Here is a 17913-nt window from a genome sequence, read left to right on the forward strand (position 1 = left end):
ATCCATTAGACTGTAGACTCAGCACTGCTTTAGCTCTTAAGTTAATACAGCTGATACTTTTTTTTACATTCTGGAAAGAGGATGCACAATTTTAGGGATTTCTTAGATGACTTCTTAAGTAAATCAAACATTCTTTCAACCAAGGTAATAAAAATGGTCTCCTTTGATACCGCATCCTCCATCAAAGTACACTAATCCAGATTTACAGACTTTAAGCCTTTGCTATCCTTTCATATCAGAAGAGGAGGAGTAATGAAATTTGTTCTTTTTTTCCTTACAAGACGTACTCAATAAATCTGAATAAATTAACAACGCATTACTAAAGCTGCTACATTAGATTTGCATAGTGCATTTAATGAATATGCAACTGCAAGAGGAAAGGTCTGCAACTGTGAACCTTGCAAATTAGCATAACCACTTCCAGCATGTTCCTTAAATAATGCTCTCATTTGCACATCACTGAGTTGGCTAATTCTAACTTCAGTCAGGGTAGTCTTGTAATTAAGACTCTTGCTTTAATTTTTAATGAAGTTTATGTTACATCAATCCTGACAGTAATGAGGGGACGAGGAAACAAAAAGGCTGCTAATAATTAAATTCACAAACCAGTTTGAGGGATAATAATTCCTGAGGAGAAATTACATGACTAATTATTAATTAAATATTCATACTGTTGCAGCACCAGCTCCCTTAACTGCTCCTTTTGTTGGCCATTTTGCCAAGAATTTAGCTGGTTTGCTGGGACCAGTCAGAAATGTACAGTCCTTTGTTAATTTGAGTACATCGTTAATCAACATGACATAGGAAAAAAATAGAAACATGTTAATTGGTATCATTTTATTGTGTCTAAATATTACCACAGTTGGGTTAGTTTGCACAGAATTAATCTAGCTGGCCTAGACCTATTATATGGAAGCATAAATCTATTTAATCCCCATAAACTCTCTTATAGTGGGACAATTTGACCTTTTTTGGAAACAATATTGTTTACAGATAAATACACCAACTCTTTAAAAGGTTGTTTACTGCATTTACATTTATCACAATAAAATGTAAAATTATTCTTTAATAGTCGTTTATGACGGTGTAAAGTCCCCATCTTTGACGAACACTGCTTGCACACATTCAGTGTAAATTTGTATGTGTTTGAGAAATGCTATTCTCTGTTCTAATACATACAATATCTCGTTTGAATATAAATATTTTGCTTATAGTAAAACTACTAATCTGTCTTTTATTATGTTTTGGTAATTTTAAAGGAGGGTCCAACTGTTGGAGTCACTGAGAGACTAGCAATGAATGGGCAAAGACAATAGAAGAGCAGGGTGAATATTGAGGGGATGCAAAGTGAACAGTTCTTAATGGATGAAAGAGGAGCAATCATAGAGAAAATCTACATTAATTAAGGGGTAAAAGGCAAGAGACATATAGTAAAGGCAAGTGCGACATGATAGAGTATGTATACGTAGCTGATATTTAAGGAGGGTAGCTAATGGGCATAAGGGGTGAAGATAAAGTAAACACACAGTGTATTAGGTAATGCCAAAGTCTCTTCATACTCTTCTCCTACTCTTTAAGTTGGTTTAGCCTCTCTGTTCCTGTTCTTCCAGTCTAGTTCTACTGGTACTAAATTACTTTTCACTCTTGTATGTATGCATGTATATTTTTATTTCCAATAGTTTTATTAACATTTTCATGGCTGGAGATTCAAATAGTACATTACTAGAAACTAAACAATGATATACAGTTACATTTAAGAGATAGAAAAGGGATGAGGTCCCAACCCAGAGGCAGGGCAGCCATCAGGGGGGGACAGGGGGGAGAGTTGTAGGGGGCCCGAGGGTTAGGGGGCCCCGGCCACGCCACACTTACTTGATTAGCCGGGCCCCCCATCTTTCTGAGAGCTGCTGACTTCGGGAAAGGCATGGACGTTTAAGGGGCCCTGGCCACCAATTTTCTTATAATGGGGGGGCCCTGGCCACCAATTTTTTTTTCTCATGTGGGGTCCTAGCCACCAATATTTTTTAATGGGGGGGGCCCTGGCCACAAATGTTTTTTTTATGGGGGCCCTGACCACCAATATCTTTTTATTTTTTATTAACATGTGGGAACCCTAGCCACCAATATTTTTTTGTTTTTTTACTGTGTGGTGGGGAGGACGGACTTGTAGGTGGGGCTTGCAGTGGGCACAGCCCAGGGGGCCCAGGAAATTTTGTCGTAAGGGGCCCTGCGATTTCTGATGGCGGTCCTGCCCAGAGGTATAAATTAAGAAGGTTAATAAGTTCTTGCATTTGCAGTGGTGATGGCATTGCCTCTAAAGTTCCAAGACTAAATAAAATGTTATGCCTTTGCACCAAATAGCAGTTTTGATTACATTTTGTCTTCTTTCAAGTGACAGGAGTATTCAGCAAAGCAGCCTTAGAGTAAACTAAACTGTTGATGTCAGTAATACAGGAGAATGCAATACATTCCATGATTTTATAGGCTAGTGGCAGAAGGGCAAATATGATTTCATTTATACATTGTGATGTCAAGCTTCCATTTTGGGGCCAGAAAATATTTTTTTTTGTGTTCTGTACATTAGAGTGGTAGCAAATCCACTGGAGCTTGTTGTTTGTCTTTCTTTGGTTACATTTAAGAGTGTTTATGTTGGTTGAAATTCATGAATTAATGGTTTTTCATTTATCTTAAAAGTAGGTGAAATATTTGGATCAAATTATTTTATGCTATGTTAATATTTATCTGTGGTATCCTAAGGGTTGACAATATTCAAAATAAACAGCTAGTATGGATCTAAAGTATAAAACAAGTTTAAGGGCTTACAAACAAAAAGGATAAGGGAGTGGAGAAACAAGGTGTGCAGATGAATGGGGTCAACCTAACTCCCATCCACAATTTTACCTTATTTATCAATAAAATAATTAATCAAATTCAGTTCAGGAAAAGACTCTATGAACCCTCAATGAAATTGTGAAAATATTTACATTTACATTGGGATTTTACACCTGAAAACCACAAATTTTTCAGATTATTGTACAAAACCCAGAGCAGATTATGATATTTTTCATGAAAAAATAGTTCTGAGTAGAAAAGCTAGTAAATAATCCTCCAAGCGTCAGCAAACGGAGAGATGAGGCATTGAGTATTTCAGTTTACAGATAAACTAATATTGAATGGTTTGGCATATACCAAATGGACTCAGCAATACAGGATAGGAAAACGTTTTGAACTGCTTTGAATGTAGGGTCATTATTAACTTTATCCTCAATGGTGGCAGAAGCTAGCGTAGGGCTTGTCAAAGGAGGAGAGGTTAGGGTGTGTTCTGCATGGGAAGGCCAAACAATAGAGATTTCAATAGTCAGTCTGTGACATGATGGCATCTTGTTTAATGAAAGGTCATATTTTAGAAATACTCAAAGGTTAAGGTGGTATATTATTGATTGAATATGCATAGTGAAATACACATATTCAAAAAGTATGAATTATTTGCCTCGCAAGCCTCCAAACTGCAGTACACTGACAGGCATATACCGTTTAATTTTCATTTAAAACATGCTCTGTCCTGTATTACCACCCTAGAAAAAATTGTGTCACTTGTACTACCTTTTTATCTAATGTATAAATGTATCTGCAGCTCATTTTTGTATAGTCATATATAATTTAATGACAATATAATTGTGCATGTACCCACTCAATTGTCCAGTTTAAATCAAATAAAAATTTGAGTAAAAAGCCTGGGCAGAACCACTTCTGTCATACACATATAAGAACATACCCAAGTTAAGAGATCAAGGTTAAAATTAGCATAGAAGAGATCAGAGTATAGGAGGAATTGGAAACAGTATGAATTGCTTGTTTGACCAAAAGAGGTTAAAAAGTTATGTTAGTTTAGTTGATTTATCAAACTGTCATAAATTTTAACTGTCAATTTTAACTTGTCAGCGCTATATAAATAAAAATGGTGATGATCATTGACCAACATCTAAAATATGGGTGATTCACTGTGCATGCATTTGCAGGCCATCCATTGAAATCTTGCAGGACGCAGACATAGAGGGGCTTGTACATGAAGGTCAGAGTCAGAAGCTAAATCAGAGTTTGTATTGTTATAATGGAATAAAAAGCAGTCCCATCATGAGTGGGTACTCAGTTTACGGAATGAAATGCTAAAGTTTTCAGAAGCAAGTGAACTAGTGATTTCATATTTGGTTACAACTCTGCCCAAATCGATTAATAATTGGGCACCTTCGTTTTGGGTTAAAATAATGGTCCGATTACATTAGTTAATATAATGCTTGATTATTTTGAATGACATTGTCCAGCCATCTCTAAAATTTGTTTGGTAGACTAACTTGAGAACACGGGAGAACACAGCTTTTAAGAAGAACACAACGCAGCTTCTAACCACAAGACTGCTAATTATTGGTTGGATTGTTAAAGCTATATTAAGCTAAAGGGATAATATCTGTGCACAACAAACCTACTAGTAATATATAACACTTACCAGACAGACCAAAAGTACAAACAGGGTTTTTTAACTTACCCTTATTATATGAAAGTTCTCAGGGTCAAAACTTCTTCTCTTAGTTAGTTTCTGTTTGTTGGATAGCATGTTTTCTCTATATATTGTGCAGTGCTGATAAAGATATTGTCTTTTTATAAATAAGCAACGAAATATCATATATCAGTTGTAAAGATCTGGCTCAAAATAATATAGAGAATTGAAGTCGGTTCTGTGGGAAGAAAAGGCATATGGAGAGACATGTATCTGTCATGATAGTGAAGCTTAATACCACACTGTATTGTCCAGCTGATGCCTTTCAAGTGCATGTATAACAACAGATTGAAGAGCTGGAGAAAAAAAAATATTTTTAGAAATATTTGTTGAGCCTTTGAGAATACACAGTGCAATCTTCTTGAGAAAAATAAGTTTGCTATTTACATGCTGCATTTCAGCGAAATTCTAATAGATTGGTATACTTGCAAGAAACTGTCTAATTGTGAAAGACAAACGCTCCATAAACAGACTCTTCTCCAGCATGTTTAATTGAGCTCCTGAGATGCAATATAAGTGAGAGATAGGGATAAATAACTAGCAGTCCCATTGGTCTCTCCAAGAATCCATTGATGTTTCATAAATCCTAGTCACTACAAATCTAATTGAGTTACCATGCTGAATAAGCTTACATCTAAATGGCATTCATGTCTACAAAAGGAATAATTAGACTCTAGAAAATAGGATACATCAAGTGTTATCCCAAGTGAAAAGATAAAGGCATTAGCATTCATCCAATCAATGGTTTTAAAAAGAAAAGCAGAAGAAACAAGAAGAAAAAATACTGCATAACATTTTAATTATAATATGCAGGTCATTCCACTAAAATATACCAGGGGAAAAGTCAATGTAGCTTATTTGTCAAAGAAAATGAAATGGAAGACATTTATACACTCTCTCTGATACAGGTGGCACACATTTTTCAATAGTTATTCTCTGTTTCTGCCAATAAGAGACTTGAGACCAATCCAAACTTTATCAGTCTGTTTATTTGAAAGCTATGCAAAATAATGTGGATGGATGCAGGCTCCTGCAATCCAAAATTTTCTGACTAATATGACCCTATGACAGCTGCCTTTACACAATACAAATGGGCAATATAGATTTAACATTAGCCTCTATAGCACAAGTGTGTGAGTTATTTGCTTAGGCATTTTGACCTTTTAGACTTTTTGGGGGAATGTTAATAAAATTTGCAAAAAGAATGCATTTGCAAATAAAAATTTGCATGTCACAATGTAATAATCTTCTTTAGGCTTTTATTGCATTGTATATCTTAATTGCACATTGCAAACCTTTAACACTTGCTTGAAGGTGGCGTAAACTTTTGGAGGAACAACAACTCTTTCATTAACAAGTTTTATTAAACTGTGCATATCGCAAACTGTAATAAACTGTAATAAACTGTAATATTCGCAATCACTTTCCTACTGTTGTGTGAGGGGCAAAGCATTCGCAAAGGCAATGGTTTTCACTTTGTGAACATTTATTTGTTGCTTGCTTTATTTTTAGTCTACATGAGCTGTAGTATTACACTTTCTCTGCCAGAAGAAAATGTGTACAACTCAATAGCACAAATACACAAAAGCACTCAAAGTTATCTTACCAGTTAACTTAGAGCCTTAACCATTCCTTACTCCCCAGTGAATCCAAGACACCTTGGGTCAACATATGGGGACCTGTCTTTGGAGATCTGGAGGCTTATTTATCAACATTCTCATTTACTGGTTTTTGAAACCACAACTAAATTCTCTAAAACAACTAAGATCTGAATATAAAAAGGACAAATGAAAAATACCTCTAAAACATGAGTTTTCCAGACAATTTACTATTGAAAAAAAATCCCAAAACCTCTAAAAGTCCAAACTGACTTAAGAATTGACTTAAGAAGAAAACTCCAAGAAGATCAGCACAGATCCCTTTGACTTATATAGGACCTTGACAACTTTTACCTGATGAATTTTTGTATTAAAAGTTTGTAGTTTTTACACTTAATAAATCTCAAATTGTTATAGCTTTTAAGAAATATAGGAAAACCACAAATTTTTCGGGATTTGTGGAAAAAATAGAAATGTGATTGTTAGTAAATAGACCCCTTACTCTTCACTGCTCAGGACTGCAATCAGGAACCCATTATACATGTGTTATATATAATGTATGGGAACTCATGTTCCATACAGTACAGAATTATTTGCTTTCAGTGTCCCAGTAATGGTAGACCCCCAATATCTGCCCTGCGCCTTTTCCACTAGCAAGAAGGCAGGTGGGGAAGGTTTCACAGGACCTGCCCCGTTTACTGTTCTACAACCCTTACTGGTGAAATATAAATGTTAGAGACTACTCTTTCGGACTTCTATTGAACCTCACCAGCTTTTACATGGCAAGATTATTTTGGCGACTTTTTTCAGCCTTTCTTGTTAACAGTTCACGACTATTGCTTTCAAAAAAATACTCGCAGGTATTATTTGCATCCACGGTTTTTCTCTGCATTTTTCTCAAATCAAAAACGCTAAATCAGCCCTGTGTGACAAGTTAATTATGAACTTTATTTTTAATAAAAATTATACAACTTGTACCTTGGTGTGGTACAAAAACATGCTCAATTTGTGGGGAAAAAAAGAAAAAAGACTTTCAATAGCAATGTGAAATTTAGATAAAGCTTTCCCTTAGTCTTGTAAAAACAAATCATTTTCAAAGCAGTGTAGGTTGTGTAAAGTTTCATTGCTGAACATTGTTGTTAATGAGGATGCTCATTTGTTAACTGGAAAATAATGTGAAATTGCAAATCCTTGTAATTACTTGTCCCTGTGGAAGCATAAATGAGACTAATCTCTATAATAAAATGACCACTTGTTTAATTAGAGAAGAGGCCTGGAATATTGTTAGTGATTAGCAGATTTTCACAAATCACAGAATTAAACTTGCATCTTCACTAATTCCAAAGCTAATATTAATAATACAAAAAGCAAAACTATTTTAATAATTTGGCAAACAGGTCTGGCATCAGTGTCAGTTGCAAAGTAATAACAGTATGAGCATGCCACAATTAGCATTGGTTAATTAACATGAAAATAAAAAATTTCAATTGAAAGTTGATAAAATCAGTTTTATAAGATCTACATTGGTCATAATGTAACATTGAGATAGACACAAAGCAAAAGCTTCAAGTCACAATTTTCAAGTTATTTTTAATGATTAAAGGGGACCTATCACATTTATTTTACCTGCGTAGTTATGAATAATTCAACTACACCATCAGTGCACATAGCACTATAATTAATTGAACTCTACTGAGCAAACTATTAACATTAATGTTTGCTTTACTAGTAAAAAGTACCAAAGTGGGTTGGTCTATGAGAGAGAAACCACCCAAAATATTTTTGACCATTTTTCCAACATAGATCGACTATTAATACTATAAATTATTCTTTACTTGTTTCCAAACATTGTTAGGATGAAGGACCTGCATCTGAATAACTAAGAGTGATTGTGTGACTGATACAGTTCATTCACTAAAAATAGAGCAAGAAATAGGGTATTGGAATATAAACATATGGTATGATTAGGCTTATTTATTAAAGGTCAAATTTTAGACTTTTGAAACCACTACTAAACTCACAAAACCACAAATGTCATTGAATTAAATAAAAGATCGTAATATTAAAAGTAGGAAAGGAAAAAAGAGCTGAACGTGCAATAAAAAATAAAATCTATATAAATAAATGTTGTCAAGCAACTATAGCCTTGAAACCCTCTTCTATGCTTTTCTAGGCTACTATTGACTGACTCATTTCCTTACAGTATGCCCTCAATGGGATAAGCTTCGGTAACTTTTGACAACACATTTCTGTATAGCCCAGAAATTATGAAAGACGCACTGTAGTGCTCTTACCTTTATTGGAATAATGTTGTTCCATATAGATTTGGATTTGATTATATTTGACATAATTTATTCCACTATATACTCGGGGGGGGGGGGGGCATGTTACCTCTCTGTGTAACAAATTCAAGCAAAAACTAAAAGTGTATTTAATATATGAAACTTCCATTATAATGTCAGTCTTGGCCACAGGTGAGTGGCTTACAGGTAAGAGCCTAGGTGCTGTGTAACATGGGTATTTGAGGTGCTGATACACAGGAAACATGTTGTAGCATGGAAAGATTTATTAAAGTTAAGTGCAGGCAACACAACTGGTTATTTGCAAGAAAAACAGAAGTCTTATTACCGGGTCAGTGGTCAGAGGCAGGCTGCAGGCAAAGGTGATCCAAAGAATAGGCAAAAGGTCAGAACTGGCGGCAAACTTGGAGAGTCCGGTAATCTGGCCGAGGTCAGGGGCAGGAAGAAGGCAGAGAATGGTCGAAGAGACAGGCCGGGGTCAATACCAGGATATCCAATAGTTAATGGAAGGAGGGAGCGGAGAACCAGGCAGGGCAAGGACAGGAACAGGCAACAAGGCAGGAATCAGGCACAGGAGTCACAGGATCAATGAGTCACAGGATCAAGGAGTCACAGGAACAAGGAGTCACAGGAACAAGGAGTCACAGGAACAAGGAGTCACAGGAACAAGAAGTCACAGGAACAAGGAGTATGCTGGATCTAGGATCTAGCTTGGGAGCTTCAATGATCAAGCACCGAGTATCATTAGCAACAGGCTTATAAAGCCCCTTAATTAACAAATTACCAACACTTGGTAGAGCAAGGAGGAGGAGGTGAGCAAATGTATAAGGTAGAAAGTCTTTAATCATACCAGTAGAATTAGATTCCAAAGGTCTTCAGTGACTCAATGAAATAATGCAGGAGCTTGTGAGTGTATAGTTCAGAGATAGATCCCAGGTAGCTCCTGCCAGATAATGTATTTTTTAAAGGAATTGGCACTATTTTAAATTCTACATTATGCACCTAACGTTTCACACTTTACAAATACTATTACATTTTTATTAACGTATTCTATATAACTCTCGAAAACATTGCAGATTCTAAATTAATAAATATAACATTTATATTTCCACATGGTAGTGATTAAATGAAAAATAAATTAGATAGCCCCAATCTAAACTGTACTAGATGCCACCTTGATACCCATGTGGCATTTTCTCTTTATGCTATAAAGTTGCAAAACTCTTCAGTGAATTTTGATATTGTTATAATGTACAGTAGGGGAACAGCAGCATTTATATAATTAATCACTTCTGAGTGCCAGGAATATTTCTACCATACTGTCTCTCAAATAATATATAATATACCTTACATAATGCAAAGCATGATAGCCACTCTAAAAAGAAACACATTTTGTGTTGCAAGAAATGGAAACACAATCATACATTTTATTGGTTTTATTCCTAATTCTTGGTTTAAATTAAAATTCCCCATTTTACATCTTGAAGCTAAACTCTGTTTACAAAACCGTATTTACACATGACTAATTTTGCAGATCAAACTAATTAAATTGTTGATTAACCAAATGAAGTCTGATTGGAAAAATTAGTAGGTTCATTTTGAATGAGTAGAAATAAGCTAATTACTGTAGTGATTACTGGGATCTGGAGTACTTTAAATGTGGTATAAATTGAAATCTTGTAGTGAATCAGACTGGGAATTCATTACAGTTTAAAGCACGGCTAATACCAGTCTAGCTGCTCATCCTGTGGGAGAACCGCTCACTGCATTTTGCATGATGATAAACAGTCGTCCATGTTTTATTCTTTTGTAACACAATCAGCTAGCACTTTAAACATCTTCATCTTGTATAATTTTATTAAGATGCAAATCTATTAGGAATAAACCCAGATTTTGGGTACAGATGGAAGGTAACACTGGCACACAATCCCAAGTGAAATAGAGAATGATAATGAAGATTAAAGGCTAACTTGACTAGCATGCTGCACATTATGCATTCATGTTCATTTGCATTTATTTATTCTTAAGACAGTTACTACATGAGGTTATCAGACTATCAATATGATAACACACTAGATGACTCACAATGCAATTTTTTTACCCCTAAAATTCCAACATAATTTTTGGCACCCGCTAAATCGCATTCATCTTCAAATGCCTGTTTTTGCCTAATTTCCCCCCTACATTAGACATCTTATCCAATAATAGACTTTAAAGGAAATGTAATGCCAAAAATCAACATATTTTCAAGTAATACAAATGTAATGTACTGTTGCGCTGCACTGGTCAACTGGTGTGTACGTTTCAGAAATTGAAATTATGTCTACTTTTAAAAAAGCTCAAATTATGTTTTTGTGGAGTTCCCCTTTAATTAAAAGTTTTCTGTCACCTGGCATCTATAATATTCCTATCACCCTTGCTTCAGTCCTGAATTAACTCTTTCCCCCTGAAAAAAGCTAATTGTTTTTTTTTTTTTGCACTTGTTTTCTTTCTTGTTTTGCCATTGTTTTGTTAATTTTAAGTTAGTTAAGGTGGCTGGGAAACAAACCAGTGTTGTATTTCAGTGGTAATATTACAGCATGGGAGCATGCCTAAATATCTGGCATCAGTACATACTGCATCACACTGGCTATAATGTGCTAGGGGGGCAGTATCCACTGCAACTCACTGCATGGAATGTGCTTGTTTTTTTATATATAGACTGCGTCTGAAATCATATAGGGCTGCCTCCTTTTCGGACAAAAATACCAGCCTTCCTATATTTTATAACCTTTTCCCTATTAATAACCTGGGAATACTAGCCAGATGGCAACCCAAACTGCTTTATGTCCCTGGAGAGCAGTACCCACTGCATCTCACAGCATATGCTTGTTTTGTAAATATAGACTGCATCTCACTTTATATAATGTGCCTGAGATGCAGAGCCGGGCCAACCCTGCCAGGCGCCCTAGGCAACCTGGCGGGCCACGGAGCCGGCTCAGTGAAACTGCGCATGCGCGAAACGGCGCTCCAGCGCGCATGCGCAAAACGGCACTCCAGCGCGCATGCGTCCGGGTCCGGACACGGGGTAGGCGACAGAGCAGGTACGTGCCTGTCGCCCCCCAGCTTTGCGCCCTAGGCACGTGCCTACTCTGCCTACCGCTAGTTCCGGCCCTGCCTTCCTCTATAAAACTAAAACACATTTCAGCTAAGCACTTTCAAAGACTCCACAAAAATATCAACACTTTGTTAAAATTAAGGAGACATCTGAGAACACAAATGCATGGAGAACCCATATAATGTGACCTTATTTGGAACCTATAGAAGTGAATATGTAAATATGTTTACATCCTGAGAATTTTAGGGTCCCATCTGCACTTTTGCTCAGTTTCCTGGAACACAGTGAGAACTGCTAGAGGTAGTTGGGGGTTTGTTTGCATGCCAGTGGCACATCCACTAAGCCTTACATTAGCTTTAGGTTGGTGTATGAATGGTCCATCATTAGCCTGCTCAAGCAAACAATTCACCTTCTGGTCATAAGGAGCTGGAGAGTTGGTCACAGTACTCCAAATTACATAATTTCCTAGGTTCAGCTAGAAGAACCGCATCCGCAACCGCAAAATCTATATTAATGACCTGTGGTCTCATGCTTTCATGCAGATAACCTGGTTCTTAGGTGTCTTTTATGTGAGGAATGCTCAGCCTGCATACGTCTAGTGTTTTAATAGTCCCAGCACACCATTTGACAGCTCCTCAGGCATCATCATAACTCAAACCTAGCAATAAGGGTTCTGGGGGGGGGGAGAACCTACATTTTATGTATAGCTGTGAGCTGGTATTTCTATGTGTTGAATCACCTATAGTTACTATATTATTTAATTTGAAGCAAAACTGCATGTGAATGTGGGGTTAATCCCAGTCACCAAATCAGTTGGTTGACTTGGAAATAAAGTGCTTAAGCTTAACAGGCACTTCATGTACAAAACTGTATTTCCATGCCTGCTTCAAGTAGCAATCAAAGGCAAATGGTGTTATACCAGAGCTGCTGTCTAGGGCCCCCTGACCACCGCTGCTGTGGTGCCGCAGGCCTCGTGTGCACTGCAAATTGCGGATCTGGGCTGGTGGGGCCCACAAGGGCCGGAGGCCCACCAGAATTTTTTCTGGTGTCCCAGCGGCCCAGTCCCTCTCTGGTTATACCTGTGCATTACAGCAGTCCATATGCTTCTTAATCATTTTAAATATCTCAAATTTAAGTGACAATGTGCATAGGGTGCATTTATTCCCCTTAATTTAACAGAACAGAAGAACAGAATAAGTATTCTCAAGGAATAGATTGTTTTACGCCTTGCCCACCAGCAAAAGTAACATTTTCATTTGTGTTTGTCTGGACAAACGAACAAACTGTTTTCTAATCTTGTCTTTCTTTAGACTTTGCACCTGATCCCCCCTAGTTCAATTGTGCGATTTATTTAATTAACAGATGGTCACATTGTTATCTTATGCTTTAGTAGTCAGTTTGTTTTTCTGTTCTTCCGTTGAATAAGTAGCTCTGTTATACTGTACCTCTGAGGTTAAATATACCAAAGAATATGCTAAATTAAAGGCTGAAACACATACTGTAAATTTACATCCATTTATCAGCTATGGGCCAGATTTGATCCAGTGAGAAAAGTTAGTGTCTTATATTTTATCACGTGAAAACTCATGAATGAGATTCAATTCGAGGCGAAAAACCTTTTCTCCAGATTCAGTTCTTCCCCCCATAGGACCAGATTTAATTCAGTGAGAAAAAGGTTTATCCATTTGAGATGCGATTCTGTTCAGAAAAACTTATCTCATGGTGAAAACTCTATTGAAAAATATGGTGAAAAAAACTGGAAGTTAATTAGGAGAAAAAAAATCTGAATTGCATCTCAAATTGAATTTCAGCTATGAGTTTTTACGTGATAAACCTATTTTCTCTGAATTGAGTCTGACCCTATGACTATTATTCTTTATGAAATAGTACATTGGGGCAGATTTACTAAAGAGATTTACTAAAAGTGGCCATCATTAGCTTCAGTTCGCCAGAAATCTCATCTGCAGGGACATTGCAAATTTACTAACAAGCACAGACGACAATTCACTAGCAAAAGAGACCGTCGCTATTGCAGTTTCACACACTATCGCCAGGCAGGCATTTTCGCTCAGGCGAACAATCGTTACTCGCAAATTCACTAAAGTGTGAATTTTACAGAACGTTACCTCTTTCGTCAGAGTTTCCTTCGCTATCTCAGACCAGGTGAACTGAAAAGATGAATCTTTATCCTCCATGCCACATTTGTTTTAGGGTGGGCTCATGTCTAGGGCATTAGAGGATCTCTTTAATCCATAAGTAGCCACTTCAAGCATTTTAACCAACATCTCTAATAAAGTCATATACTGTATATGACCTATATGTACCCACCCTATTCAAATTGACCTAAACGTAAGAGTACTAACAAAGTTTCGCTAGGCAGAATTGAACGCTAGCGTCAGATCGCTAAGAAATGCTTCCGTTTACGAATTAACGCTAGTGAAACTTTGCCAGCGTTTGGCTGCTGAGATGCATTTTAGTGTATTAGCATAGTCGTAACGAATTTATGCCTGGCGAAAGTGGCACGAAGTGTGGAAGAGTGTTCTCTGGCGAAAACTAGTCCTTTAGTGAATTCCCCCCATTGTATTGTAATGTTAACGTGTTATGGCTTTAAATGTAACAGATGCATGCTATTTCAAACTGCACTGACACTACAAAAGTGGTCAGCAATGTTGCGTTCGACAGTTATCTCAGTTACCCTAGTCACTAAGGGGTTTATTTATTAACATGCAATTTTTTCGCATCGTCTATTTTCATCATATAAAGGACGTATTTTATTATGCCCTGAAGTTGTTTCAAGTCCGAATCCAACAATACGCCATCTAAAACCTGACGAATTCATGTAATAGTCAATGGTAGATGTCCCCTTAATCATTTGAAAATGTTTAACCCTCACGAAATGTTTTTCTGTGTTTGATGTTGGTTTTTTAGAAAAAAAATTTCTGTGGTATTTATTTAGGCATTAAAAGTGAAACATTTTGTTTTTTTTAAGTTGTGGTTTTTCCCGATTTTTTCAAGTTATTTTTATTGATAGATAAGGGCAAATCATAGATTCTAGTTTGGGCAGACTTTTTTTAATTACCCCCTACATGTTAGTAGGTCATGCACACCAATGCCCTACCAATGCAGAATAGTTCTGCAAAAATGAAAGATTTTCTTCCATAACAATTTCTCTCTTAACTGGGATATATCTGTAACCTCACACAAACTGGGCCCATGCCTTCTATTAAATAGAATGAATGCAAATGTATTTTGCTTGTGTGCATGTATGCCAAAGCCGGTCTATCAAAACACACTGCTCATATCAGTTTTACATGTTCACTGGATGACAACATAATAAGTTCAGACATTGCCCCTCTAAAGGAGCATATTGAGTCGCTTCAGTGCTTTATGATGTGTTAATTTGAGCCATTTGCAAAGGCAACTGTGAATGTGATCTTCTGCATACTGTGCAATTAGCACTAAAGAGAGGCTGGGGCATTCTTAGACTGAGTCCCAGATGTTTTTGTCCTGTTAACTTGACTTGATCTGTTCTTTGTCAGTTCTAATTATCAATCAATCACTAGGAATGAATGAATAGAGCAGAACACCCTGTGAAAAGTAATTCTTTGCATATGAGGAGGATCATTGCTATAAAGCAAATCAAGTCAGATCTGGGTAAAAGCCATGTGTTGTGCAAGAGAACTCCTGGTAAATGATTAAACCACATCAACCAAACACTATGGCAAACTAAAATATGCAGCATTCTTTCTGCTATTGTGACTGCCGTTCCCTGCGTTTGTATATCATTGTGTGCCTTATTTCCTCAATGTGTTTTTAAATCCACAGTCCATGATAGACAAACCATGAACATTTTGTGACAATGAACCATTGTTTCGGTGAGAGGTCCTTCCGTATTATTATGTGTAGGTGGGGAAAATCTGTAACACTGGCTTTCGTGGAAAGTAAAAGAACAATTATTAAAATGGTATTAATTATATTCTGTATTATAATTTTCTTTTACTGAGATTTAATCATGTATTTAAAAAGGGTTTGTTGAATCCAATTAAATTACAAAGGCTATCAGTAGAAGCAAGGACAGTATGGTAGCAAATCAGTTTGGTATTTGATGAAAATACTCATTAACATTAATTACTATGATAACTATTTATTAGCAAAGACCTGCTTCTGTGCATCCAAAGTACTGGATAAGTGTTAATTGAAAAATATATTAGATTAGCATTATTAAAGACTAAAGAGATGGCAAGTGCCTAAACATCTCTTCTTCATGTATAATACACTGAAACTAGACACATGGGGTCACCCAGTTATATCATTGTCAAACCAAAAAGGTTAACAATAGCATAACAGGCATTTGAGTAAGTACAAATACAACTAGAAGGTTTTTCTTATTATATCTTATTATAACTTGTGAATGACTATATTCTTTTTAGCCAGTCAGACTATTGGGTAGTTCAGTAATTGTATCAATCTGTTCATGGAGCCAATGGGACTGAATTTGCATAAAATATATTTTTCAAACAGATTATGAAACAATATAGGTAAAAATTGTAGCATAATTTGGATATGCCGCCCCCCCCACGCAAAAAAAAAAAGGAAAGTAATTGAAAAAAAGTCTGAGGAAGTTATTCACTAAAACACAACTTTTTCCTTTATTAAAAAAAAATTTGACCAAACGCCAAAACCAGATTCCCTTTATTTACCAATAAAACGTCTTGATAAAAATCAGTGTGACAAAATCAAATTGAATTGTGCAAATTGATTATAGAATTGTCCACCGGAAAACTCAAATTTATCGGAATATCGAATGAAAACCAGCACAAACAGGCTGAAATTTTTGGGAATCATGAAGGTACAAAAGTTCTAATTGGGGATTAACTGCCATTGACTTCTACATAACAGGTTTTAGCTGGAGTATTTTTGGATTAGAATGTTTAGCAGCTTTAGAGCATAATAAATCTTGCAAAATTACATTTTTTTTAAAAATTTGAAAATGTGTTTCCATTTAAAAAACTTGACCAGAAAAATTTGAGGTTTAATAAATAGTCCCCTAAATTTCTGGTAACAATTTGAAAAAAAAAAAAGGGTTTCCAATGTAAACAGACCCTTTATAATAATGTATAGGAGGTGAATGGTTAGAGTTACATATTTTCTTTTAAACAGCTTGGCAAAAAAATTGCCCCACACCATTATTGCATCTGTACTAAACAATGCAGTCAAGTTTACATGTGCAGGCATTGTTCTGCTGGCCTCTGCACAAGACCCATTCTTCAGATTCCCACGCAGTAAAGTGTATTTCTCAAACCTGAGAAAGTATTTCCACTGCAAACTTGTCCAGTGGTGGTGAATATTACACCACTCCAGCTGATGGTTATCATTGCGTATGATGACTTGTGCATGGCTGCTTAAAAAGGATATCCAGTTGCTACTACAGTCTAAAAAACATGGAACTTTTCCTTGTTTGAGTTGCAACTGTTGCACGAATTGCCTTAAAGGCCCCCATGTTTACCACCCCCGAAAAGGTACCCCGATTAATATCAATGGGTACTATACCTGCCTTACTATGTTTGCTGTCTATGTAATAAAATGCCCATGTGGATTTCTGTATGTAGGACAGACCACTCGCCAGGTCAGAGATAGAATTAGAGAGCATAAATCTGCTATAAAAACAAAAAAGGTTGATCAAGCTGTTGCGGGCCATTTTGTGGAGATGGGACATGGGATACACCAGCTTAAATTTCAAGTGGTGGACCATGTCCCCCCATTAGGAAGGAAGCCTCTTGGATTCATCGCCTTGAAACCCTCACGCCTAATGGCCTAAATAGAGAGTATGAGTTACATACTATTTTATGAAATAAGATATCTTTGGTTTTTATAGTATTTTTTATTGTTGTGTTTTTACAGGTAATTGACCCCAGCACATACTATTGAAGAAAAGCTGAACAGCTTTTTTGCCAAGTGGCTACATTTAAATTGGATACAATTATGCTTTATATTATATACAAATTGCTGTTACTTTGTTGCTACTATGTCAATAGATGGCGCTGTTTTTACTTGCTTAAAAGGAAATCTTTGTGACCAGGTGTGTTGGCTTGATAAAGAGCCAGAGATGGCTTGAAACGTTGCTACTATTGGTCTGTGCCATGTTTGAATAAAGGCCTTTTTATCATATCAAGGGGTGCTGTTCTCGTCTATACTGAATTGTCTACGGTGTGGGGTGGCCACCATTGAACGTGCACCAGAAACAGTAGGAGTTGTGTGCTGACACAGAATCACTAATTGGCTGCTTATCTTTAACAAATCCCATGTTCCCAAGTTCTTCCACTGACATTGCTTCCAAAATCACTTTGGAGCTATTGTTATTTT

Source organism: Xenopus laevis, chromosome 3S (genome assembly GCF_017654675.1).
Source record: "Xenopus laevis strain J_2021 chromosome 3S, Xenopus_laevis_v10.1, whole genome shotgun sequence".
NCBI classification, from domain to species: Eukaryota; Metazoa; Chordata; class Amphibia; order Anura; family Pipidae; genus Xenopus; species Xenopus laevis.